This window comes from Scomber scombrus, chromosome 23 (assembly GCF_963691925.1).
Source record: "Scomber scombrus chromosome 23, fScoSco1.1, whole genome shotgun sequence".
NCBI lineage: Eukaryota > Metazoa > Chordata > Actinopteri > Scombriformes > Scombridae > Scomber > Scomber scombrus.
This window is the reverse complement of record NC_084992.1, coordinates 15661017-15688747: the sequence shown is the minus strand read 5'-3', so window position 1 is coordinate 15688747 and position 27731 is coordinate 15661017. Positions and strand designations below refer to the sequence as shown.

Here is a 27731-nt window from a genome sequence, read left to right as displayed (position 1 = left end):
GAGTAAACGGTGCGCCGCCACGACTTAACACTGGAGATTCCATTACAAATGATCTGCTATTAGGATTACAGTGGATATGCGTACAGGAGCAGATTCATAAGCATGTAATCTGGCACACTTGCAAAGTGTCTGGTGTGTGGATCCTAGTGTGAACGAGCATGCTTCTGTGTCTCATGTAAATCTTTCCCATGTCCACCGATTCACATGTTTTTAGCATGTTAGCATGCCTTAGCAGACACTGTGTAAATACACAACTCAATGCTTTCTCTGACAATTTGTGCTACTTCCTCATTTCTTTTGTCAATGCCCTTTTAATCTGGTAGGAAAGGGTTGTATAAAAGTGGAATTTATTGAAATTCTTTCTCCCAATGGACATCTTCCCACAGCTTCCTGATCCACTATGGAGCCACTTTGTCAGTTTTACTGCACCACTTTCAGGCGAATTTTGCTCTCGTTTGCATGAAGTTGAATTTTCTTTTTGTTTTCAAGGTGCAGTGGTGGAAGAAGTATTCAGATCCTTAACTTAAAGCGGCCTTAATCAACATTTTTATATCATCATCACATCACTAAATGTAATGTGAATGGGGAAGCTCATTTTGAGAATCTTCACAGTCCACGGTTCCTCTTAACTCTATGGAGGATTTTAGCTTCTTTCAGTTCATTGTTTTGGATTAACAACCTGCAGCTTTACTGTTTTGTTTCACTTTCACTGTTTTCATCAGCTGCATTTCCGGCAGCAGAAGGCAGCTGTTATGGTGAAAAAGCTTTGATAAACCTACTGTACACTTTCTGCCCAGCAGCAAACAAAGTTTAGCAGCTCGCTGATGAACTTGGTGGAGCATTTAGCTGCTAAAGAGATGGATGTTTCTCTCAGAAGCTGGAAGACAGAGCTAAAAAGGAGGGTGAATATTGTTTGCTGGATGTATAAATAAGGAAGGATTTGCAAATGAGTCCACTGTGTGTGTGTGTGTGTGTGGTGTGACCAGGGGGGCCAGAGGTTCATCTGCCTTCTCTGTTCCCAGGCCTGCTCACAGGGATTACCTAGGCTACAGTGCCTTTTCTGAAATGCACTAATACACACCCACTCACACACAGTGGAGTGAGCAGTGACACAGCACAGATGTAGCGGTCGCAGAACAGACTCTCTGGCCCCTGTAAAGAGGCCTGGGTCTCCCTTTTGAGCAAGCCTCTGCCTGGGAAGTCTGTGTGGTCCTGGAGCATGTGTGTAAAGTATATCTTAAGTGTGTCTAGGTATTATTTGCGTGAGCGTGAGGGGGCGAGGTGGCAGGTGGGAGTTTGTGGGATGTTAAGCCAGCTTTACGTCGCATGAAAATATCCAGTGGAGCACAATTGTACTGTTTGGTTAAAGTTTTTTCAACCATAAAGGGGATTTCTGTTCCCTTCTGAAGAGAGTTATGAACTTGACTGTGAACTTTAAATGACCCACTTTTTTCCCAAAAAGCCTGTATAGTCTTGTTGTTTGTATGTTGTGCAATGATTGATGTTTGACCTCTGAAAATAATAAGCCCTGCGACAAAAATGCACCCGCAGGTTACCGTTGTTGTAGGTCATTGGCTTGGTTGACGGCCTTTGTCTCACCGTGGCCTTACATTTGAAGTACCACTGTGGAATTTTGTCCCAGCATACCTCTGCGGTGCGGTGACATCATCCACACTGCAGTCCTGCTCTGATCTCAGTGGGGGACATGTACCACGCGCAAAAAACGCCGTCTCATATGTGCCAAGCTTGTTTGAATCTGTCGTCCACTGGTCTTTGCCCCCGTGAATCCTCTCAGCACCTCCCTCCTCCCCCGCTGTCTCGCTGATGACAGGTATGCAGCTTGAAAAATATTTGGCAACCATGACCCGGAAAAGTGCACATTTGACATCGAACATGTCACTCACCCTTCATTTTCTCCACTCCTCCCTCACTGTAGCGAGACATAATGCTCTCTTAAATAAGCTCTTTTGTCTTATCAGTGCGGTTTCTTCTCTCATCTCAGCATGATTTGCTTCATAGCTGGAATAGTTGGGATTGTGGTGACCAGGTGGCCTGTGAAGCCACTTAGATGATATGACAGATACTGGAGTCAGCTCAGTATGAAAGATCCCAAACTGTGTGTTCAGATCATTTAAGATGCGTGTTGAGAGACAGGTGATAGGTGGACTGAATTAGTTGACAGCAGGGCAGGTGAGTTTGTCGTGCTCCATATTCCCATTACAATTATTAAAGAGTATCTAAACAAAAACTAGATACCAATACCCTGAAAACTGAGAAATATATCCTCTCTTAATTAAAAAAGAAAATATTGTCTGAAGCATACTGTCAGATTCTGGAAAGTAATTTGCCCCACATTCAGAATGTATGTAGGCCTGCAACAATGATTGCTTTTATTATTGATTAATGTCTTTATTATGTATTATAAAAGTATTATTTACGTAGTCTATAATGTCCAGAAAAGAAGGAAAATTGCCTGAAAACATTTCAGTGGTGAAACAACTTCTTACATATAATGTATTTACACAGCAAACAAGGAACCACGTCTCTTGTCCCAACCTCTACAAATCAAATCTGTGTTCCCTTCTCTGAAGCAATTAATTTTTTAGATGTCGTCCAACTAAAAGGAATCATCACAGATGAAGGATGACACAGTCAAGTGTATGTCAGTTCATTTGTGGACAAAAGCCTATGATATAATTTTAACTTATCAGAAATAGCTTTGGTTTCACATGATTTAAATGAAAAAGTGTAAAGAGTATAAGATCACCTCATCTCATTTCCTAAACCTGTTGACATTTTAAGTAACTTCAGGGGGAACATGGACCTGTTCATCTGTCACACTCAATATTTCATACACAGCTTACTCCAGGTGCAACTACATCCCATTACTGACTCAGTGGATTCTGATAAAACACAAGGAAATCTTGTAATTCAAAGGCAAAACAAGGCGATTTAACGCCTGAAGTGAACGGCATCATTCATCAAAGAGACTGACTTGCTTTGTTAATGCAGGAGGAACGAGGGAATGCATTTTGATTGACGCTAAGAGAAAACAGGGATGTTTTCATTGTGTGTGTGGATGAGTACAAAGAATGAGCAAGAGCCATTTTACGTGTGTCCTTTCAGTGCACCAGCGGCGGGGCAAGCTGGTGAAAGATGTGTGTGTGTGTCTGTGTGTCAGTGTGGGACAAGTGCGTTTGCTGACGTTGATTGGCAGGAGGGCGCCGCAGGAATGTGCCCGGCTGCAGCTCTCTCTGCGGGACAGGTACAAACCGCTCTATCATCGCATGAGAGAGTAATCGTTACGGGCAAATCATTACATGATCAGAGGGAACCAAGTCCGTGCCAAATATGCACAGCCCTCGAGAAGTTTGGGAACAGGAGGAGGAGGAAGTCAACAAAAGCAAAGCAATGATGGAGAGAAAGAATGTATGATTCACACAGGATCAAGATTTTTATGATTCTCTGTCCAACAGGAGAAGGAAAGGTGACTCACTGTTTTGGCAATAGCTAGGCCCATCAGTCTAATCTACATCAGAGTAATAATTGGAAAGGAAATCAGAAGCTTATTTGGAAAATTAGGAGGACATTACTGTTGCAGTCCATACTTAAATTACTCCAATCAAAAAATCTCAAACATGTTTAATTTTGGCTCACTCAATTTGAAATCTGTTGCCCAAGTGAAAAAAAATAATGTACTTACTGTATTTAAAAAGCATTAAAATTTTGAAAAGTATGTTGTGAGTACATTTATATAAATGTCTACCTTTTTTAATTAGAGATAATGTGAAGTTAATGTTGGGAAAAATATCTATAGTTATCTGACTCTAAGAGCATTGTATGCCTGTAGGAGCATTAAGCTCAACTTCAACCTTGTGATCTACAAGAAGTAGTGCTGCACCTGTTATGCAACAACAGAAAAATCTACAAGTCCCCATCTTGTGTAAGAGATGTTATTCTACATTTAGTACATATTCTACCTTGGCGATTAAACATTTACCCACAGAATGTGATGACTAACATCCTGATTGTATCTGATCTCCAGTCTTTACTCACACTTTATTAAAGGAGTAGAAAAGCATCTGTTGAACTCAGGTTATGGTCCATTGATCTGTGTCTCTCAAACTTCCTGCTCGTCTGTTAACCATGATGATGGTCAAGCAGGAGAAAACTTAGTAGCATTGCTAGAAAAATGAAAGCTTCTGCACTTTCGCCCAGAACTTGAAAAATTTACTTAAAATTGACTGTACGGTTGAACCCTGTACAGTACACTTGCCCATATGCAATAAGAAATACATCATTTTGCACACTCCAGCTTGGTCTTGGTCATGAGTTTATAAATGCCTCTGTAAATGTCTTGCACTTTTAGCTTGACATTTTCCTACATTTGCTGCATGAATTAGCCTTTTAAACATGTGTGTCTTGAACTGCGACAAAGGCTCTGCAGAATGCTGAGAGAAGACAAACAGGCTCGTGTGTCCAGAAGAGGTGACATAAAACTTTCATCATGCAAACTGGAATAAATCCACAAAAGTGGGCGAGCACACATGTTAGTCAGCAGCCAGATTTGCGACAGTTGGTCGATCAATCAGCTCAGCATTCTGTCTGAGAGTATTATAGTTGCACTTAAATATAGTTGGCAAAGAGTCTTTTATGCACAACAGCTTAAGAATTTATTGCATTTGCCCAAAGCTAACAAAATGCCAGTCTCTCACCTCATATTGAGTAATGCTCACTCACCCAGTGTTAATATTACAATATGTGGTTGTAATTGCAGCGGCTAATCTATGCTGACAACAAATATTTTTGCTGGGGGAATATTTTCCTTGAAACCAGACTGAGCTTGCAGACTGGTAATTTACACAACAGATGTGGAGTTGGGCAATGCTAACAAAACATTTAGGTTTACAGACTACTGTGATACTGAATGACTACTATTCAGGTGTTTCAACATAGTCGGCGTAATTGATTATTCTCAAGTTATGATAAAGTGTGACACCTTTAATAAATCAAAGCATATATAGTGGAGGTATTAAGTTGTTTGCATGTGGCATGTGCTGCTGTGCGCAGGTGTGTCAGGCAGACACACCGCCTTAAGGTGCAGCGGAGGATGTTAGGTTCATGTTCAACAATGTGTGCCAAAACTGTCTCGCTCATCTCTAACATTTTTTTCCTTTTATCTGTGCAACCATCTGTGTCTGTAATGCAACCTTAGGAGATTCTTGCTCCAACATGCCACCGTCTTTGGGATCACTCTGAAAGTAAATATGCAAGTGTGAATTTACATGTCTACTGTATCTTTTCAGTTTATTGTCTTCTTTTTTTTGATTTATGTCTGCCTTTGTTTGTGCTTATTAAGAAAGCCCAGGATGCTGCGTAACGACATATTAGTGTCGTAAATCCTGGTTTCATTTCCTCATAGTAGTTTAGAATTTGCTCCTCAATGCTTGACATCTCAGTGCCCACCGGCTGACTCACTCAGCTCTTGCTGAGCCCTGCCCCTGGGATCTGGAGGTTCATCCCCAGCCTCTCCCTTTCCTGGCTCTAACCTACTGCAGCTCTCAGGCTTCCTGCTCCTGGGCGGTTGAACTCTGAGTGTATAACAGAGAAAAGAGGGTGACAGATGACCAATGCATATATGTGCATAGGGCATAGGTGCATGTGCACACCCTGCAGTGACTCCACCCTGTACGTTACCTCTTCCTTTGCAATGTTGTGCAGGGCGATGGTGTGAGCTTTTCACACAGCTGGAGCAGGGCCACTGAGGGCAAGACAATTTCCTCCGCCACAGAGAGAGAGAAAAAGGCAGATAAATAGAATTAAGGTAGTAGTTTGCCCAGAGGTAAGCACATTCTCATGTCAAGTTTTTTATTTCAAGGACGGTGGGAAAATTGGTGTAAGCATTCCTGCTTATTTACACCTGGCACCTCAATCTAGTGTGGGTGCATTCGTACAGTGATTTCTGTGCATCTCAACAAACTTTACATCCTAATTTCAGGATGGTATCTGATTGGCGCCGTACCCCCTACGTGCCTTGAACTAGTTATTGACAGTTTCCAACTGTTCGGATAAATTTGGAAGGATATTTCCCTGCTTTTATGTGATGATCCAGGGCAAAGGATGGATTGTTTTTCTTTCCGCTGTTGTAATCCAGGTTAATACAGAGGCTTGGCCAGATAGATCCCTAATTTAACACTGCAAATGAACCCACTGATCACTTACACACATGCACATGATGGCAAAACTTCCCTGTAGGTCAGACTTTGTGACCGCCGATCAGTGCCTGACTGTTGGATCCAGTACTGTGGCTGTTATTGTACACAAAAAGCCTGTTTGGCTCTTGGACCCACAGTGAACTTGCATGCCCCAGTTATCTGGATGACGCAAGTGAATCAGGGCAGATCCACCACTTGTGTCATTAATTTCAGGCACACCCAGCTGTTGTCATAATTCTGCTGTTTGCATGGCCTTTTGGGCTCCCATCCTCTCTGATTTCTTCACTAACACTTGCTCAACTGCTTAGTGGCAATAATCATCTTCTTTTTCTGTGAGATGGGCCCTGTACTCTGCTCCACAAGGCTCACCGTCGTCACACAGCAGCACTTATACTGTAATGCAGTACTGAAATAAAATAAGCTTCCCAGAGTAATAAGAACTTAAATGTATTTAAAAACCAGAGTCATAAAATATTGCAGCTTATGGTGTCAAACTCACCCCAAACCTTATTAAGGTTTTTTAATCAAATGGAAAACATGTCATTACGCTCTCATTTTATTGAGCTCTTAGTCCTAAAGAGAAGTGACCACTCAGCATGAGTTTTAAATGAGTTTTTTCACCCCATAATGGGTTCATTTCCATTTCTCTTAATTGATAGAAGTAGACATGAGTAGAGATGTAGGAAAGTTTTAAAGAACAATATTATATTATTATCATATTATATAATAATGTCATATTTTAAAATGTACTTAGTTAATACCAAGTACAGATGCTGAACAGGCATCTGTGATACGGCAGAGGGGATAACAAACGTTAGCAGGCAGCTGACATCTTGGCACTTGAGTTTGATTTTGTTTTAGTCTTCTGATAAAAATTATAGTAATTTTAGTCTTATTTTAGTCATTTGATGATTGTTAGTTTTAGTCAACATAAACTAAGGGCATCTTCGTCTAGTTTTTCCCTGTGAAATGTAATTTTCAGTGTTTGTGGCTATAGTTGGTGCCATCTTTGTGGACAATTACTGTAATTACAAGTTTCATTTTCATCTGTTGCAGTTAGCAGAAGATGCACTTACGAACTTGATTATACCAGACTAGAAGTTCACATGGTGCTCATGTCATTCAGAATAGTCTCCTCACTAAATATATATAATTCCCAAAGTCTGGCTGTTTGAACTGAGCCACTTACTCGCTGTCATTGTTTTTATTATTCTATTATTGCCGCAGTCTATCAAGCATCTACATCAATCCTGTACTTAATCCTATTCATAAACTTTTAACACGAAAGACCAACTGAAAGTAACGTTAGCATTAGCATTATTCACTTCATGATGTTTCAATAATGTTAGCTTACCTCTTTATAAATGTCAGTGTCCTGCCTTGCATGTTTTTTGTGGTTTGTCCCAGCTGTTTCGTTGCTTTATTGTTTAATTTTCAGTGGGACTGTGGAAGCTTTTAGTCCATAAATCTGTTTTCATCCAACAACCGGTAACGTTAGCTCACAAACTGTATAGCAGAGACTGAAATGTGAGATCCTGCTCATATTGCAACAGGAAAAGCACTTAAATCCTCTGACGAACAGATGGTTACTGTTCTACCTGTCATCTACAAAAAAACAGATGTAGTTCTAGTCGCAGTTGTGATTCGGAAAAGAGTCCGAAATTTACATAACAAAAAGTCAAAAGTGGGAAAGGCAATGAAACCCATTCCTCTTCCATCATCTCGGTAGCTGGCGACACTCCTGTCACTCACAATACACCCAACCGGCCCAGCACATGTCTTTACTTCCGTGTCCTTTCCATGACCCATAATTCCCTTCTTCCTGCCCACCTAACTCTTAAAGATTAACAGAGTGCTCACTACCTGTCCACCTGCTAGAGGCATCACATTTACGGGCACCAGGGTAATCTCAGGGGTCCAGTTGGTTTTCTAATCCTTGGAAACAGACATAGAGAACTGGGCCAAGGGCAGGCTGTTCAATTTCCAAGTGGCTCTGTTATTGGAACTACCATTGTTCAGCTTGGGAGGCCATTTGTATCACTATCATAATTTTCAGTGCCAAATGCAACTTATTTGGATATTGTGTTGTCTTGGCATTGTGACAATGATACACTTTGATGGTTTTACCTTGATCACAACTTGAATTTAAAGAAACAAACAAACAAGACAAAAAGCCTGGCTTGAGCTCTGATTTGTGGCAATAAAGATTTTTGTAGAGGTCGTGCTCTTGTTCCAGAGAACGCAGGGGTGTTTGGTAGCAGCACCTGATTGCTATAAAGCTGTACTTGAAGCTTTCATTGGTTTCATCTCCTCCCCCTTGGCTTGAGATATACCCCCAGGATCTCTCTGTGTCACCTGGATATCTGTAGCCAATGAAACCCACAGAAAGCCATCTCTGTTACACACGCCAGCAACAATGGAAGGCTGCTTGGACCACATTTTGAAGGTTTTGGTTGCAGAAGCAATTTTGGAGCTATCAGATTGAAACTCAAGAGGCCAGAGCAAGTCAATTCTGTCAGGAATTTCTAAGAGGGGTTTGAGCACCTTTTGAAAGCCACTTTTTTAATGTAAGAAAAAAAAGAAACCCTTTCATGGCTAGTGAATCTCTACCACAATGGAGCTGAAGATGCCACTATTAGGTTTTAAGAGTCTCAAATGTCTCCAGTATTTAAAGAAGTATGTCTTTACCTTTTGAGGTTGTCCTTAACAAAGCTACTCAGGTATTTAGGCGGCCTGAATGTCTTTGATAAGAAGTAATGTATTATATTTCCATAAGTAGATGAATTGTGTTTTGGTGTAATACTATTCCATTCATTTTAGAAGTACCGTTATCAGTTCTGTGACTGTGTACGGTCCAAAACTGGACCTTCTGAGTTTCAGCTTTTAGGATCTGGTAGCTACATCTCCCGCATGTGCATTTGTACTGTACTGTGTTAACTTCAGATTTTTCCACTTCTGACTGCATGTACTATAAGAAACACAGGCTAAACTAAATGATTTATGTGATATCCTCCTGCCTTTTGTGTGTGTGTTAGCACTGTAAGCCGAGCATGATGTATCTCTCAAAACTGTATATTCTTACAGGATGGAGAGTGCAAAGTGTGCAAATGCACTGAAAACATAATGACATACCTGTTCCTCCTGACAATAAACCTTGATTCAGTGCCTTAGCTTGTGTAGATTCTAGCGCTGCTGAGAGACAGCTTCCAACCACTTGGCTGCTCTTAGGTTTCATGCCACCAGGGGTTTGCTCTTCACTTTGAAAGAATAACATGTATTATAGAAACTGAAGCCACAGCCAGAAGAGTTTTAAGAGACAGATCCCACATCTCATAGAGTGAAACTTACCTGCTGTAGCCAGCCAACCTGTCAAGTTTGTCCTATTTAAAATGGAACTGTAGTCACTCTTTGGGAAAGGCGTCAGTATTGTAATCCCATCAGTCTGTCTGCACTACTAGCTCAAAAGAAAAGCAGTAATATTCAAAACTTGAATTTTACTTATTCAGTCTTGAGTTTCTATCAGTTTAAGACACAATATGAAAAAACCCTAACATATCAACTAAATGTTAATTAGGGCCTAATGATTAAAGTTTACATAGTATAATAACACAGTTTAATATGATTCAAGCCTAACATTTTCTTTCTAAATTAAATTATGGTGAACTGCTCAACAGCCTGTCAGGTCAGTCTGCCCCAGAGTTAGGATGTGAGGGAGTCAGAGAAGAAACTGGTTGCTAAGAAGGAAGATTTATGAATTAATCTTGGTTTCACCCAAGCCAAGATGAGCTAGGTCCAAATTATAGTCAGTTGTAGGGGGTCTGGCTCTGTCCACAGATAAAAATAAAAAAACAAAAACAATTTTTTTGTAAGATAAAGATAACATTCTAACAACTTCCCTTTCAGCAAGCTAGTGGCTGCACCCAGACCATGGGATGATGAAAAAAATCGCAGTTCAAATCCATTTATGATAAGCCTTATTTTACTAATGTTATATTACTACAGGACATAGCATTTATTTTTTTATCAGTGAGCATATTTATTTCACTTTTCTTGCTTGTCTGAGTACACAATGAGAAATTACAATGTGTGTTGTTGGTTTAATAAATATTGTAATGATAATTGCAACCACAGCACAGAAGCCCTCCATAAACCCAGCACGTCCATCCCAGAACAATACTAGTAGTTTCGGGGGCCTACCACACCAACTTCAACCTCTGGAAAAAATCATAGGGGAAACATTGGACTGGGTCTATTTTGGACCAGGTCTCAATATCCTTAGGTCCCGTTTGGATTAGGTGTCTTTTTCACCTTGTCGATTTCCACTGGATGTTTGTGGATCGGGTCCATGAAGACCTCTATGAACTTCCCGGCTCCAGTCTGAACATGTGCAATGAAGTTAAGGTAGCCATAGTCTCTGTGTAGCCTTGGTTTAAGGTTAGTTCATGTGTAAAAAGGCCTATTTTGAAAAAGCTTGAACGTAAGAAATCCACAAAGATTGAGTATCTTGCTTATAAATACATACTGTAAATATATAAAAAATCTTTTTGTAAAATGTTGATTAGCCATAATGTTTTCGTCTTTTGTCTTCCCATTGTATAAATGGTGTTTGCAAGAGACTCTTCTGTGTGAGCCTTTTGTGAGTTTTTACTCGCTTGTTTCTGAAAGGGGAAGGACAGGGAGAGGGAGGCGTCCAGTGATTCTTCAGCGAGCTTGTACTGTAGCTGTGCCCGGCAGTGCCAAACCCTGCTCCCTACTGAGATGACCCTGGCACACGCTCCAGCTGTGCAAACACAGCCGCATTGCTGAACACACATTCACGTTCAAGCTGAGCCAAATCCAATTATTTGCCTTGCCTTGAGACTCTTTTTTAAATGTTTCATTTCAGTAGCACATATTCAGCCACCTTCCTCAGAACATTTGAGCTGGGCTGCCAGGTTGAACAAGACTGACAAACGCACCACTGTGGGTTCTTTTTCTTCTATATTTCTCTCATGTGAGCGTTCCCCAGCTTGTCAGCTTAATTTCTCACCCTTTTCTTCATTTTTCTTCCCAAAACTCCAGCATGACAGTAGGTATCCATTTTGTTTGAAGGAGAACCACCAAAGTCAACAGGGAGGGGATATGAGACACTCGATCGTCGGCCAGTCGACACAGACAGTGGGCCACAAAATGTTTTTGTCAGGAGGGTCCAGCCCATACAAACATAAGCACCCAGCCAGTTATATTACCTTCAATGACCTTTGTTGCTTCAGGTCATCCTAGCCTTTAAAAGGCCATTTAAGTTTAATATGCTTGGATCATAATTTTATAGTTTTGGCCATCATTCATATTGGTAATAATAACATAAAAGCAAATTACTTAAACATTGCTTTAAAAGTCAAATGGGGGAATGGAACATGAGCAGTCAAACAATCACATAATGTGTGAACAGCACCCCATGTTCGCCATACTTATTTCAATAAGAAAACAAAGGCGGATGGTTAAGCTATTACCCAAACAGCCCATTGTAGGCATCCGTCATAGTTTATAGATTGGCTTCCTGGTTCAACTTTGACATGTCTAACTTGCCATAGATGTGCACACACAGTTTTCCCGTGCATTGGTTATTTCTGAAACTTCAGATGGCTCACTTTTAGTCTGCCAAAACCAAAACAATGAGCTGAAAGACACTAAAACACTATGTATAACAATTCTCTGTGGATTAATCACTGCGAGCAACCCTGATAAGGGACCTCATGTTCCTTTCCTGTTGGACTACCCTGTAGCAAAGTCATCTGGACCTCAGCAATTACTTTGTGAGCACAGTATTATTATAACTGATAGAAATGATAGTCAAGACTTTCTAATAACTTGGAATTTTCCTTCAAATTATAAGTTTATAATCCTGTAATGTTGCCTTGCGGATTAATAGTTTCACTCTGAACGGCTCACAATCTGATTTTATAAACTTGGAAGCTGCAATGTCCCGCTGTGTAGCTGATGTTCATATGATCTGTTATCAGCGGACAAAAGGCTTCTCCCTACCTCTTTTCAGATGAACAAAGGCAGTAGAAGAAGAAAAGTACGGACTATCACGTTGCTGTCAGCTGGATGAGTAGAAAGACTGCTGGCTGCAGACATGAGTTGACATCTTAATGGCTGCAACCTTGATTCTGAGTCAAACTTTCTGTCCTCGGTTTCTTTTCCTCTTTCTCAAATGTTGAGTGGAGAGTATTACCACAAGTATCTGATTCCAGCTACAATGAAAATGATTAAATGCTCAATGTACTGACTGTCTTTGGTGCATTTCATACACCTGCTCTCTCCTCTGTACCAGATTAAGAACCAAGAAGAAACTTTTTGAAAATATGATAAAGAAAATCATTTTAAGAGGGAATGTTTTACTGTGTTGTCAGTGTCTGGGAAGCAGAAATAAGCCTAGAAGGAAACTTATTTTGTACACAGACCATTTATCAACCTATGTAGAAGTCACATTGCAGTAAATCTCCGTTCAAGGCCAGACACTTACAATTAGTCAAACACACAGAAGTTGTGTACACAGAAGAACAGCACTTACTTCAAGAATGCTGAGCAATTCTCCCCACATATTTGGAAACTGTCACTCTCACTGCACCATTGTTGGAACAAGTTAAGTGTTATCTTAACTGACAATAGTTTGTTTGGGAAAGAATTTCTTCAACAGTTTGGGATGAGATCAGTAACAGTAACACCCCAACGACAGAATCTTTCCATATCCGATGAACCGGCATGACCCCATAATATATATAAACTGACCGTAGTAGACAGGAGGAGAAGCTACTTTTGGCTCTGCTGTTGCTTTGGAGCTAAATGATTTTCCTGAGATAACCGAGTGCTTGTCTGCCCAGCCCTGATGCAAAAACAAACATAAATGATGCTGTCACTCAATGTCACTACGCCTATATGGGAAAGACTTGATTGTAAAGAAACAAAAGTTCCTGGAATTAACACATATGTTCACATGCACAGAGAAAATCTGAGGAAAGTGTAACACAATTAGCAGTTACATGCGCAAACATTGCAGAGAACCCCATAGGAATACCATTATAGACGCAAGGGAGTAAACTCTTAATAATTTACATGCACAGTCACAGTCACACATACAGTACATGAAGTTAGACAAACAGGGGCCCCTGTATTGGACTCACACATGGTGTCAAATAAATCTCCCATGGCATGTTTAACAGTTCCAATGGCGCCTCTGATCTGTCTCTTTAATACAAAGGGAATGTCAAGGGCGAAATGTGCCAAGCTTCCCTCCACCAGCTCACCCGCCCATCCACTCTGCGCACTCTCTCTCCTTCAAACGCCACTTTGGCTGTGTCCCAGATGTCAAGGACTTCATTCGTCAAACTGCTCCCTCTTGTCGGCAATTACACAAGTATGACAGGGATGTTTGAATAATTTTTCTTGATGGGCCATCATTGTCGCAAGTCTCAGCAATCTTCCTCCATTATCGCTGTCAACCACCGAGGCTCAAGACACTTGTTTTCTATGTGTCTATCTTTTTTTTTTTTTAGACTCTGGCATCATCTAGTTAGTCTTGATGGTAGATTGAGCAGCCTTGGAGAGATCTTTTTCTGCTCTTTTAGTTCACAGCGCATCTTTCAGGGTTGTTGTCTGTCAATCTTTTGTGATAATTGCACCCTCTGGAATTGCTTCGTATTGACAAGACAATGGATGCAGCACATTAAGCTGTCACATCATGTTGACTGTGTCATCGTAGACTAGTGGGGAATACATTGTTGTCTCTGATCTTTTGTGTGTCTCCGATATAGTTCCCTGGGGTGATTGTCATATATGAAGGGGCCCTAGACAAATCACTGGGTTTCCCCTGCTTGTCCGTCAGAGCAATGACGATGTTGTGGTTAGTTTGGCTGCAGGAAAATGTTGAGTCAAGTGGGGATGTCTGGGAGCGTCTGCCAGATGGAGACGAGTGCCCTTTTTAGAAAGTGAATCATTTTACTGTTAGTGTTTGTTCTGGTGCTGTAGGATTATCCGAACTTGACTGTTCATGGAAATGTGGCATTTTCTTGGCCAAAGTTGTCTGTATCTGAAAATATGGTGCTCTAAATGGCTCTCTAAATCCCCAAGATTGACATGTTAACATTAATGTTGGTGAAATTGCTCAGCAACTGTAAGAATCTATTACAAATAAATGATAACATGTGTAAAATTGCTCTTTTATGGCGATTTGCAATGATTCCAAGACCATAAATAGATGTAGACATGCTTTTAATTGGCAGTTTGCATATCGGTGCATCTGCCTACTCCACCTTGCCCGTAGACCAGTTAATGAAAAAGATTATAAATATGGATCATTAATTTTAGATTTATCACAAAATGTAGTGGTGTTGCCCTTACAGCAAATGCTGTTATAATGAAAGTTGTACTGCACTTTAAGTTTACAAAAAAAACATTAATTAGATCCATACCTAAGTCAGTATGTATGAAAAAACAAAAGTGAGGAAAGCAAGCACTTATGTAATAAACTTAATTATAGGTTTACCAGCCCAAATACCACAGTAGCAGAATGTATCATTCTGAGACTAAAGTGTATGAAGGCTTTTAAAAACTTGATCAGCAAACACATTCTCAAAGAAAATCTCTCTGAGCCATAATTTGACGATTTGAATTCTATAATTTATAAGCATGCTTCAGAGCTAAATCTCCAATTACAGCAACAGCTCTTGAGTGATGAGAGATGTGACCACTATCACACATACACACTGCACTGTAAAGAGAGAGCAATTGAATTTAAGGTTAGGTCCAAGTAAAAGGCGGAAAACTTTCTGGTAAACTTCCAAAATTCTTTCCACTTTGTGCCCAGTGTGCAGCTGGCGTACAGTAATGCAGAACACAATTGGAGATTGTGGATTATGGATCGGTGGGCCGGATAGTTAAAGATGCCACGCTACAGGCAGGGCAGCATTTCATTATTTGCATCGCTGCCAACCAGATGAGATCAGGGCTCGAGAATGCCACAGAATATGGAAATTAAGATTGTTCGATGGTCAGGCAACTCCACAAATTAGGGGCTTAATTTGGGAGCAGGCATGCAACAGCGATTCGGCAGTAACCGCAGACGGCGCTTTGGAGAGGACCGGGGCTTTCATGGCGCATGTTGCTGTCGACGAAAACAGTTTAGGAAACTCGGCGGAACAAATTTGTTGGCCCTTGCTGTGGTATGAGAATGGGGTCTTTGCATATTGTAATGTCTCTCTCACTTTACTATTAAAGAAATCCTTTTCAGTACCTTGCTTTACACCACCAAGGTTTAATTTGTTTGGCCTTCAGCGATGTGTGGCTGTGATTCAGGCCAACAGCTTGCCAGGCTTGTTCTCTGTCTATTTCAAAGAAAACAGGGATTACTGGATTGGTCTTCTGGGAGGTCTGGCATCAGCATCTGCATTCATTTTATGGAAGGATCCATGTTTGGGGCACTGTCAATCCCACACACACTTATGATGAGATGATATACTGAGTAAATGGGCAAAATGGAAGAAAATGAGCAGAATTGAGTGTGTTACTCAATTATTGACTACACCCACAAAAATGGCTAAAACAGAGAAAGTGTGAAAACCCACAGTAGAAGTATCATGTTGCGCTGATGGAACTGGGACACTAATTTAACTTTTATCGTATGTGTTTTAAAATATTTTATACACTACACATATTATAAACTATGAAATATCCCAAAGAGTCAAAAGAACTGCAAAAGGAGAAAACTGAAGTCCAGAAATATTTTATTCAAGATAACATTTCTGTTTATTTTTTAAAACTCTGATAGTAAGATGATTAATTTCACCTCCCAGGTTAGTATGAACTTGTTCATCTAATGAGGTGATGGAGTGATCTCAAACTGTTACTCCTACTCAGATCTTGATCAGATGTTTATTCTTGTGCATAGCTCAAATGTGCAGTTTAATTCCTAAATATTATGCTGATACTGATTAATTGGCGATGTATATTATACTGTATGTTATGTTAAACTGTAACATGACAACACTATTCAATTTCATGTTAAAATAGTTTTTTTTAATTCAATGGAAGATACAAATATTTAACTTCACCTCTCAAATGAAGGAGATCCTTGGAGAATCTCTAGGGCACCACGAAAAACCCCATATAAACTGTTATCATCAATCATCCAGTGACAGTCACCTTTATGTGTGAAATTACCCTGGTGTTTTGAATCAGTCGTGCAGCAGCAGCACACATGCACTGAACAGTGAACTCGTTGGCCTGCTACGTGTGGAACATTGTGCTGTAATTGTGCTACCCAGCTGTCAATTTTAGTCCCTCTGTGAATTGATATGATGAAGTAGGACAGATGTGTGTGTGTCTGTGTGTGTCTGTGTGTTTGTGTGTGTGTGTGGTTGTGAATGAAACTCTGAATTGAAATCCACTGCTTAGTTATGCTCTCTCAAACACGCCACTACACCATCCATCTTTGTAGCTGCTTTTGTTGTGGCGGGCGACCTTATGTTCACACACTCGCCACCACACACAGCTTCATTACCGATAGAAGTCAGCGGTCACAGTTACTTAACACCGCCGAACAGAGCCGCAGATGGGCCAATGAATCGATCAGACTAATGAGAAACTGGGAGGGAGAGCTGTCACACAGCTGCTGCAGACTCTGCTCTGTCCATGTCTGATGGTTGGACTGCAGCCAGTGTTGTGTTAATTTGATAGTATGCAGCGTTCACTCTCTCACTATGCAGCAGAGATGGTTTTCAGTGATGCTCTCATGCTCTCATGAGTGTATGTGTATGTGTGTGTGTGTATTGGACTAAATTGAAGTCTTTCATACTTGATTATACACTCATCTAGACCAAATATCATCCATGCTAGCAGCTAGGGCTGGGCGATTATGGCAAAAATCAAAATCACGATTAATTGAACTTTTAACCTCGATTAGATTTATGAACGGTTATCTCCACCCTTGATGAACAATTATGCATTTTCACAGTTTCTTTTGTTTTGTATTTTACACTGCTGCCCTCACACAACTATTTGTTTTATTTTGTGATATATATGTACCGTTCTATACATAATGTGCTGTAAATACTCAGTCTGGAAAATAGTATTTTTACATGGAATCTTTTGAATGTAATGCCAGATTTTGATTAATAAAGTTGAAAAAAAAAACTACAAAAAAAAAGTTCTTTCAAACACAACCAATGCTAACATTGCTAACATGCTAAGGAGATGCAATGTTGACCCTGTTTACCATCTTAAATTCGTGTCTTAGCATGCTAACATTTGCTAATGAGTACGAAACCCAAAGTACAGTTGAAGCTGATGGGAATGTAATTAGTAATTCAGGTGTTTGGTTATAAACCAATGGAAATTGGACAATTTTAAAATTTTACCTGACGATAGCACTGAATGAAAAGTCAAAAGTTATTACAGTTCATTCAGAGGGAGACATTAATGTCTCTACCAAATTTCATGGCAATACATTCAGTAGTTGTTGAGATTCTGAATTTCACTCAAAACCCCAAATGTCAAACTCATGGTGGCAATAGCAGAAATAGAGGAAAAGTCCCAGGATCTCCAGAGTCATTAGGATACGTCCATTAGATGTTTAGATATTTCACTGGATAAGTGGAAACCTGGACCTCATCGGAGAGTTGTTGTGCATAGGCCAATTGCAGAATCTTCCCAGCTGTGCTCATTAGGAGACTGGTCTCTCCATCAAGGATTATTCTCATTGGAAGAGCCAGACAAAACCATTTTGCTGAATGGCTCAAATTGCTGACAGACATGGCTTCTTTTGAATTTCTAATCAACTGGACTAATAAGATAGAGGTTGTATGAAGAACAGAAGTAAATATTCCTTCAATTTGTATTTCTTTGTTTGTTTTTGGATGCATGGTGCCCCCTTATGATTTTTATGTATCTCCACAATTTACTGTTATTCTTATTGTGCTTGTAGCTAATTTTATTTGCTGGGATTGATTGGATTGATTGTTTGTTTTGTTTTATACTGTTTGTTCTGTGACTTACTTTCCATTGATTTACTGTAATAAGTGGTCTGGTTTCATTATATTTTGTATATAATGAAGCCAGACATTGCAATCCCTCGAGCCTGCTAACTGGCATGGCTAAAAATATTGCTCGAAGGAGTTTTAAAGGAAAAAGTAAACTCTCCTCTCCAGTTACGTTTCATAGATACAATAGCTTTGACAGGTGAGATTTTCCCTTAGTAAATAAGACCTAAATTTGCCTTATTGCATTTATTACACAATATGTAATTTTATACATGTGTGCAATTTTAACTTGTTGCCGCAGTGCAGCAAATTGAATATCTTCATTTTCCTGATTAATGTATTCTGCTCAAATGTCCACAGATGAGCATGTGCTTGTATTCCTACTCAGATGGTTTTCTTGAAACCACCTCTCCCTGCCCCCAAATTGTAATTAATAACCTTTTTAGAAGCTGCTCTTGGTTGGAAATGACTCTAAATCATGGATTTAGTCAATCTGTTTTTGATTGATTTTGGGAAGCTAACTCTGTCTCCTCCAGTGAAAACGTGATTTGGTCATGATTGTCCACCCCTGTTTGCTTAAGTTTCACTCTCTTACATAACTTCCCCGCCTGCGTTACATGCTGGAATCAGCTATAACAAAGAGCCAAGGCCATCCGTCATGGGCAGAGGCAGTAGTAGGGAAAACAAGTGGCTTTTTTGTCTTTAAGTGGGTGTGATGGAAGATGCAAACTGGGTGGATTTCTTAAAGCAGGGCTATTATGTCAAAGCTGAATGCAGCCGAAGTCTCCCAGCTGCTTCTTCTTGTTTCACTTGTTGGAAAGAGAGCTTGGACCAACAAAGCTAGACGACAGCAGAATATTGAAAAGAATTTGGTGATTTATGACCCAAATCCATGTCAGTGCTTTTCAGTCCTTTTATTTAATCGTGATGAACTACTACATCTACCTACATCTGCATCATTCTATTTATTTTATTTGAAAGTTTAAGCAACATTACAGACTTGTATCTCATGTGCGCTCAGCTCTTGCTCTGTGTCTTCCCAACAATTGCACTTCATTAAACAGCATTTGGTTCAACACTCGAATCATGCTATTACATCCCCTCTGTGCTTTGTATAGAAACTGCTGCAGGAAAAGCTGGCGTGTTTGAGGAAATGACATGTGATGGGACCGGATGTGGTCTTCCCTCCACTGCTCCATAACTCTGCCCTCACTGACATCACTATGGGAACCCATGTGTGTTTCCTGCTGCTGGTGTACACTGTCAGAACCACATTTTTAGAAAGCCTGCTTTAAGTTGTTTTGACAGGAGCACAAATTTAGCAACATTTAAAATTTAGAATGACATTTTCTGCTTGCTTGTTTCTCTCCTTTCACCCAATAAAAAGGGACTAAAGCGGGACTTTGTAGTCTGGAAAACTTTCTGTTTCACATCTTTACCATTGTGCTGCTACACAAAAGAAGGATCCCTTTAACTTTCCAATCAAGGATTTCAGTCACATAACTACCACAGTGGGAGAAGCATGGAGAATCAATGAAGCGCAGTGGCTGTGGTATATCTATCCTATTAAGAAAATACACTTTTGATTTTGTGGTTTTGCAGTATGTTCTGGTACTGGCGTTGTCACAGTGCTTGCATGCTGTTCTCCAAGCTGTCAGAGCACTTTTGAGTGCCTCATTAAAAACCTCCACATTAAATATAATAGCAGTCGTTACCTGAGCGGGAAAACCGCACCACGTCTGGTGTAGAGATTAATGTTAGCGCTAAAGCTATTTTTATATTGAGATGTCTCCCCGCTGGCTAATGGGATACAAAGGCCTCAGTGCTGGATTTCATAGTTCCATCTGTATTGTAAGCTGGGAGATGTTGGCTTTTGGGGTATCCTGCAACATTATTAGCTCCCCTCTAAAGTATAACCTTCATGATAAGTCTTGTGTGTGGTCAGCAGGTGGATTAAATTGTCTACTTAGCAGGACATAAGTTACTTGCTAATGTTGCACACTTGTACCGGTCAAGCACTCAAGTTGCAGTAAGTTTGTGGTCAGCTCAGGAGTGAAGAACTGTGATTTATTGTAAGGGCACAGCCGGTGTGAGCATTACAGTATTTGGTCTCTGTTTGTATTGCAGGCTGATATTTTGCGGTCAGAAGGGATTCTCGCAAAAGCCAGAGGACAGTAGAAGAAAAATTGCTGATGACAACTATGGTATAAAATGATCGATGATAACCTCTTTAGATGAGTTATCCTGTTGCATTCTGCAGAGAAACCATGTGACTCAGCCTGGTCAGTAAGGCAGTCAGCTCTCAGATACATTATCTTATTTTTGCTTGTTTCTTTTTAAAGCTGCTCTAATGAATATTTTTATATGAATACTGGATCAAGTGACTGAGCGTAATCTGTCGATTTTAGTAGCAAACCCTCTGCAGTTTTTCAGCCTGCAACTTTACCACTTAGATTCACTCTCACCACTCTCATCAAATTAGTTTCCACCCACAGCAGGCAGCTGTTTTCTGTGAGAAAATCTTTATAATAGCACTGTAGGCTACTTTACCACTACCACACTGTAGGCTACATGATCACTAAACAGCAGATAAAGTTAGTGACTAGCTGGTGAACATAATGGAGCATTTAATTGCCATAAAAGAACCAGATATTTCCATTATTACTGTTTAGGGATTCAACAACTACTTACAATCCTGTGTTTGGCCCTTGTTCTTTTCATGCTGTATCTTCACAAATGTCAATGAAATAGTTCACACCACTCATGGATACAAAAAATATATTTATTAAAAATGTTCTGGCAAAAACTATTATACATATTTACAAAGCCTGAAAAAGTGGCTTCATTTAAATTTTCAGTGATGGGGTCACACTGGCAGTATTAATGACAGACAGTAACTGTCAAGTCTGTAGGTTGTCAATGTTTTGCAGACTGCTTCCTGTCCGGTGATGACAGAAAGTCCTAAAGGAAGATAAAAGATAAACAGTCAGCAAAAACACACCCTGGTCAGAGTTTGATGTCATAGTATGTGGCAGGCTGAAGTCCAGCCATGAGTTGCAGCACTATATTGTACGTCACTTGCTTACGTTGGAGGCATGACTTGCTTGCGTCTTCAAGTGCCTTTTACTAACCCAGCACTGATAATAGTGGCCATATGAAATTTTTATTGCTCTGCTTTAACAGAGTAGTATTGGAGTAGTATTGCAACATATCCTCCATAATCAAAACCTCCTACTTTTCGTTAAATGTTTAGAGTCTGCAAATTTAGAATAACTGAAATTCTTTAACTGCTTTGTTTGATTTTGGCACATTACAATAAAAAGGGATTTTATAGTCCTTTGGATTTTATATTTCTTCCAACCCAAGAATCAGTATTAATGGATACACACTGCACAGTGTAAAATGTAGAAAATTTGCAAACATTAATAACACAAGTATTTTGCAGTATAACTGTAAAACAGTAGGTACCTGAATTTATTTGACTTTTGCAGCCATTTCTGTTACAAACAAAAATCAGTGTGAACTAATAGCTCTCACCTCTTTCTTCTCATTTGCTATCTTTAAGACGAAGGCAACAATATTCTCCCAGTTGTTTGTTTGTTTTTTTGTCCATTGTCATTCTCCTTATGTGCATCCTGCACCTCACAAAGGCCATCTCTGGAAGGTAAAAGTCTTTGGAGCTCCTCTTCCTCACACTTAGGTATTTGTGGGCTTCGTCACCTTTTGTGCATCTCCACTGGACAGATGGGAGGCTGTGATGTTCAGGTGAAATGATTGATTCCACTGCCATGGTGATTTGAAGAGCAGTAGCAAACCCGTCGTATCCGAATCTGCTCTGGCTTGTGTCTGCTGTTTTACAGTAGTGTACAGCCTGTCATACGTTGAGTGGAGTGAAGAAACTCTGCTGCCAAGCCAAGTGCACAATGGTCAAAGTCTTGTGTTTACTGAGGATGTTGACGCCATCAGCCCTCTTATCCTCACTGTCTCAAGTTTACAAGATCTCAAGGGCCCAATGGAGTTGCGTTTCCTCATATTATCTCTCTGACGTCTGTACGATCCTGTTGGATAATGACTCTAAATGGTAAAATCACATATGGTCACGTAGCTTGTCCTCATGACAATGAGGAAAATAATGAACTGTCTTCTCCTGTCTTGTATAACCCATATAAACCTGTTATAGCTAAATGGATAACCTTTTTTGGACTCAAAAGGCAGAGTCACTCACAACAGTTCGCAGACATGCTGCAATGTAGAGGACCAAACTGCACAATATGAACTGGTAAACAGAGGAAAGACATAATGCATTGGACTATTAGAGAGGTGCTCTATGAGTTCTTTGCCTCACTGTTGGAGCCCACGTTGAAATGAGAAAGCAGAGCCCAAAGACGCTCAACATCAGTCTGTTGTTCATCTTTATGTGAGGAAGTAAGTCCAAAGGCAATACACTTGTCTTAACTCTGTCATAGAGCGTCATCCTGCCCAGGGTGTATCCTGTAATCCAAAATGAAATAGTCACTGACTCACAACCACTTTTAAAAGGTTGTTATAGTGAACGTGTTAGCTAACAGTTGCCTATTTAAACATCCAGCAGGTACAGAGCAACATTTGCATTCATTTGGAGTTGATTTTGGTCAACTCATCAATTGAAGTTCAATCCACCGTTGCTAGTTGCACTCTTTATCTACCATTTGGTGCTATTAGTGTGCAGTAATTAGCTAATATTAGTATGCTAAGACACTTGACTATGTTTGTGACCATAATAAACATTATATCTGCTACATATTGGTGTTTTAGCATTATGAGAATGTTAGTATGCTTATGTTAGCAATAAACTCAAAAGAGTATGGCTGTAGAAAGAAACGAAATGCAGCACAGGTTAGCTGTTAGTTTGACCATTCACTGCTTTACCATCAGTATCTTGTGTCAATCCAGTCAATCTTCCCATAAAATGTATCTGAACAACGCCCCTCCCCCATCAATTAAATCTAACTTTCTCGACCATTTAGTTTCCTGCATTATATTCTGTACCAGTATCCTGTTTCAATGGCAAATACGTCAAATTGAACAAGCAGAATGCTCTGAAAGTGCTGTTTCATTGGGACTTTGAAGGGCTGTGTCAAAGAAGTGCTCATGCATCATTAGGAAGACATTAAAACATGGGAGTAACAGAGCATGAACGCAAGGGGATGTGATGACAGCGCCAGGAAAATTTTTCATTTTCATCATCAAAGGTAGAGCCCGCCCGACCAGAGGCTTCTCATTCCTCATGCTCTTCAAGATGAGTAGTGGTGGGAGTTGAGAAGGGCAGCAATGGAGACAAGTTAAGCTTCTTGCCACTCTTCTCCTCATACTCGCAGGACAGCCTGCACTTGGGAGATAGAGATCAGTAAATCAAGTTGAGAGGAATCTGGCAGAGTTGCTAGGAAGAAGGTATATCTTCAAAGTCTGTTTGAGGAGGAATGTTAAGATAACTAAATAATCCATCAGGAATCAGAGAATGTGATGAAAATGGTGTTTCAGTTTTTGTTTAAGTTTCCCAGAGAGTTTAGTCATGAGCTGGTGCAGTACAGGTATCCTGTGTGAACGGGTGAAGTGAAAATTGTAACCAGGAGTGTTTTTTTCCTCGTTTATGCAGAAGGGTGTCTTGTTGCCCAATGCATGCCATGACTCTGTCATGGCCTTTTTGACTCTTACCTTTATCAGTCACAATATCCTGGAGTAGCGGAGGCTTTAGTCTGTAATGAGAAAATATTAAGATAAGCGCATCATAATCCCGTAGTTTCTTCATGGTAAGCGGAAAAATCCTCTCACAGATCGATATGTGGGGGCCAGTAATGGATATGGTGGAAGCCCTCAGATAAGAAAAAAGGCCCCTTTTTTTCCAAGCTTATGAAAAGAGGAACAGTGAGGGAGAGGAAAAGAACGCCACAATGTTTCCTCTTCCAAAATGTGTTAAGTGAAAGCTCACATAAATCCCCTTGAAAGTGGATTAGCAAAAATATCTTTTCCTCTTAGGTTTCATTCAGACAGGAGCCAGTCTTGAAAAAGGGGTGTCCTTATTTAAACATTGGACGGAATCTTATTAATCAAAGGCAGCAGTGCACGAAACATAAGTCTAGGTTTTGGTCTACTGTAGAATGGTAAAAGTCACTCGCTTTTCACAGTTTCCACCCAAACAGTAGAAGCTGGCACAACGTTATAGGAAAACTCAATTATAATATCAGGTTGGTGTTATTACTGTTGATTATGTGCTTTTGAAGACCCGACTTGCCCCTAAGTTCACTTCCTCTCCTCTTCCCTGGTTGAGACGAGCTCTTTGAAATCTAACTCTTTTCGGAGGTTAATGAATCACTGGCCTGGTTCACTGCTATACTTTAACCCTTGCCCTTTGTCACATTGACACAAACATACACCCACATGATTTGAGCCTCACATGTGTAGTTTTGGAGACTGGGATGTCTGTTGGAGTTGGTTCTTTCAATTATGGGGCTCTGTTGAACCATGAGTGTGTGTTTTCTTAACCTTTGTCGTGTTCATTTCAAATAAACTCAAGCATCGCCTGAGTTAGTGCATGCTTGTACAAAACACACTCATTATCATAGAGGAAAGAGACTTCATGGTGTGAAAGCCTCCAACATTTCAAATAAGATAAATAAATAACAAACATTTCTCTGAATAATTATGTTCACAAGATGCAAATTAGTTAAAAGAATAATAATAATGATGAGGAAACATCTGAGTGAATCTGTAGACTTTTTACTGGCAAAGTATTTATTTGTATCCACTCCTGGCACTTGAGCACTTTTATGATTAAATTATGGCAACTTGGTATAAACCTGCTTTCATTTTTGGCCACTTGGGGGCAGCGCAACAATTTTTAAACACAACATTGACATGCTAACTTAAATAGTTTTTTTGGGTAACATGTTAGCAAGTAGTAGGCTATTTAGCTGCTAAATGCTCTACTCTGTTCACCACCTAGTCGCTAACTTTATCTGCTGTTTGTTAATTAGCAAGTTGCATACACTGACTTTATCAGTGCTTTTTTTTGTTGAAAACAGCCACCTGCTGTGCCAGGAAATTAAGTTCATGAAAGTAGTAAAAATAAACCAAAACTAAAGCAATGAACTGAGAAGCACGAAACAAGGAATTGCAAATAAAGGATGTTGTCAGTGCCCTCCAACCTTTTCCTTATATGATAGCATAACCCAATACTTGGAAATATTGAGTCCCATGTCAGTTCCTAATAATGTAGTTCTTTGGGGGTGTGCACGATGCTTGACGTTGGCACTGAACAGTCAGCTTGTTTTCTTAGGGAAACCAAGTTTGATAGATTCCTCTTTTAAGACTCCAGTAAGGGAGAGTTTAGCTGTCATGCACCATTAGCCTGTAGTTGAGTCTGGTTCCAGCATATCCCACGTCTTTAAGGAAGATGGATGCAAACTTCAAAATGACAAGAAAATGGTTGTCAGATTTGTCTGGTGTTAAGACACTAGAAGTGTGTGAGAAAATAATTTGGGAGGACGGGCGGCGAAAAATCTGTTGAGAAAGACACAATCAGCATTTCCATCTTAGCTGGGCCCCCATTTAGCCTTGAGCAAGGACATCTGGTCACTTAAGTGGTTTTCAGCACATCTTAGCTGACATACACAGACACACACACACACACACACACACACACACACACACACACAAACACACACACACACACACACACACACACACACACACACACACACACATATCAGCAAAGCTTCTATTAATGTCTGTATGCTTGACTTATGTTCGCTTTACCCCTGCCTTGTGGTTGTGCAACATTTTATTTCTCAGCATTGGTGGCAGAGAGGACACGCTTCAGTGCAACATTAGGCTCGTCAGCAGAGTTCTCATGTTCTATTCAGACATGCGATAGTAAGCTGTATTTTGATAAAAGTTTTTTCATATCACTTATTTGCTTTCCCATGCTAAATGTATGCATACTTTGGGATATATTTTTGAGGGGCCCTTAAACTGTTGAGACCATCTAAGAAATGTGAAATTGTTGCAGGCAATGTATTTTGCCAGTTTCTGAGTTTTTGCACTCATTCACCTCCTTTATGACTTGTAGACTCACGCATAGACCCACTTTGCAATTAGCTATTAATAATGATAAGTGTGGATTCAAATTTTTATCTTTTATTCTTCTTTCAGAAAATACATAAACCAAAATGTTATGTTGTACCCCAACAGCTGCCCCATGTGCAGATCCATACCCAACAAAAATGTGCCTTTACATCATGATGTTGGTCATCCGAGGAGGCTAATGCCCACATTTTACTGCAGTGACTTATGTGTTGTTACAAATGCCTCCACTGTATAAGTGACTGCAGCTAAGCAGCGCTGAGTGTAGGGCTTTAGACCAGATTTGATTTGTCTTATTTAAGAGTCCACTCCGTGGCTCTTTCCCACAGAAAGCTGGTGTGAGTTTTACAGCAGTTGCTTAGCAGCACTTTTTTTTTTTTTTGCCCCACAACTAAAAATCTTCAACCCCCCTACAATGTGAAGAACCTCAAGTACCCCAAACCCACATCCCCTTCTCTGCTTTGCTCTGCCTTGGCACAGTCCCAGGAGGCAGGCAGTTGACCGGGTCATTACAGGGTGTTTATGACCCACGGAGAGCAGCTGAAGGCCCGCGCTCCGTGCATCCTTGAGAATGCGGGCCCTGCTGTGTTGCTAATGGGCCCTATCCAAGATGCCCCTCATCCCCCACCCGTCTCCCTGAAGAGATGGGTTACTACGTCTTCTGATATCAGATCCCTTGCACTGAGAATTCCAGATCCCTCCATGATTCCCCTCATCAAGAGGGACGTGTGGTTGAAAACACAAACCAAAAGAAAAAACATAATATACTCAGTAAGTGACTGCAAACAGAAACAGACGTTTTTACTACGATTTACTTTACATTTTCCACAATCATTGTTGTTCTGGTGTAAAGTCGTGAAATAGATAAATTTGGTGAGAACACAATAAGGAGGTTGTTGCATTACTGTGCTCTGTATAGTGGTTCTTTTCGTCTTTTTATTTAATCCCATAAAGAAGAATCTTTAGAAAAAACACTCTCACAAAATGTATGGGTATTGTCATGACATGTATAGTCAGACAAGTGACCCATCGTTCATCCTCAGAAATAATCAGAAACACATTTAAAAAATTCTAGAAATGAGTTATGCACAAAATGCTCATCTGGCATGAAAACAATCAGGGTTCCAACAACTTCTTTAGATTTTCATAATATCATGGATTTAAACATGGCTCTGTGCTCTTCCTCGTTGCATATTTAATATGCATAAACCAACGACATAGTAGGTTATGTATTGTGTAACCACTTTTGAATGCAAAACTGTTTATACCTGTTTCAAAAAGCCACACTGGAGGGTAGGGCCTGCTGTCATAGCCTCCTCTGGCTGCATCATACTGGCTCCTTGATCTTTCTTTAGGAATGTTGTAGCTTTTACATATC

The 27731-nt window shown here is 40.1% G+C and overlaps 1 protein-coding gene across 3 annotated transcripts in view; it reads left to right on the top strand.

The window, feature by feature from the left end:
• LOC134005781 (ADAMTS-like protein 1) overlaps positions 1-27731 on the top strand; it is a 94002-nt gene that overhangs the window by 7467 nt on the left and 58804 nt on the right. The gene's annotated exons all lie outside the window — the stretch shown is intronic.